Genomic DNA, 1,537 nt, shown 5'->3' with positions numbered 1-1,537 from the left:
CTTTTGTTTGTTTGTTTTTTATATATATTTTTTTGCTATTTCTGTCAGGGTTTTTTTTTTATTTATTTTATGTAGATTTTGTATTTATTTTGCTTTTGTTTTTGCTTTTCTTTGGGATTTTGTTGTTTTGTTGTTGTTGGGTTTTTTTTAGGGGGGGGGTGCGTATTATTGATGTTTTGGAGTTTTTTAAATTGTTGTTTGTTGATTTGTTTGTTTGTTATATTGTTGTTGTTTTTTGTTGTTGTTTCTGTTGTTGTGTTGTTGTTATGTTGTTGTTGTTGTTGTTGTTGTTGTTGTAGCTGTTGTTTTTTAGGGGGTAGGGCGGTGGAGGGAATGGGTAATGGTTAAAAAACGCAATTCTTTTGGAATTGAACACCGTCAATTTCAGTTTCAGATGACTATTTACCATTAAGATTTGTAGTCTCTCAGAGCCTCGCAATTCCGGTAGATATACCCGGCAGTTATGAATGACAGATAGTGACTGGTTTGATCGACAGCTGTTTGACGTTTGAGATCCCACCTCTTGTGGCTCGGATTTCATTACGTCTTGGGCTCTTTTGGGCTGGGCATCTTGATGTGGAACAGGGCATTCTATGTTTGAAAGTAACTTCTTTGTTGGTTTGCTGTTTTTACTGTTGTTGTTATTGTTACTGCTGTTGTGCTTTTGTTGTTGTTGTTGTTGCTGTTGTTTGTTTGTTTTTTAATAGCATCTCTTTTCCACAAATGCATCAAATATGTTAGATGGTTGGTGCTCGTTGGTTGGATTTCTTGTCTTTCTGTCACCGGTGTCTGTGTGGTGTAGCGGTTAGTTATTTCGCTGTCACACACAGGAGACTCATTAAAGATTTGAACCTGGTAACTTCACATTATCTTGTGGAACTCAGAAAGAGCTACATTTTTAAGAATATTGGGAAATTTAGAACAAAAAGGTTAGTCAAACAGAAAAAAATTGTCATAAGAAAATGGACTCTTTGTTAATTAAATTTTAATTAGTACACAATAGTATGTGAGTCAATACGAAAGTACCTTGAGTCACATACAATGACATAATTATGTTGGGTTTTGGTCACCACTGGTCGATCCTATACTTCTTTTCGTTCAGTCAATTATTATTTCTTTTTGTTTGTCTTGCCATTTTGTGCATAACTCGCTTTCTCCTTGGCTGCGTACTTCAACGTGTGTGTTTGTATGTGAATGTATAAAATTTATGTCTGATTGTTTGTGTGTTTACTTGTTTGTACTTTTGCGTGTGTTTTTTTTGTTTGTTTGTAGATTTTTGTTGGTTGGCTGGTTGGTGCACGCAGTGCCCCTGTCAGTCACATTGCTACTCTAAAATTACAAAGTTCTATCTGCTCAGTGCGTAGTTTTGAGAAATTTGACGTTAAAGATTTTCAGTTTTACAACATGTTAAGCTTTATTTCGAATGCAATTCTTTGAATAACCTGATAACGACTCCGAATAATCTTACGATTTTAATAGAGCAGACGTATCACTTAGTGTATGACCTTGTGGTCTTAGTACAGTAACTTAAAGGTGT

This window comes from Aplysia californica, unplaced genomic scaffold, assembly GCF_000002075.1.
Source record: "Aplysia californica isolate F4 #8 unplaced genomic scaffold, AplCal3.0 scaffold00280, whole genome shotgun sequence".
In the NCBI taxonomy this organism is placed as follows: domain Eukaryota; kingdom Metazoa; phylum Mollusca; class Gastropoda; order Aplysiida; family Aplysiidae; genus Aplysia; species Aplysia californica.
Note: the sequence above shows the minus strand (reverse complement) of the source record.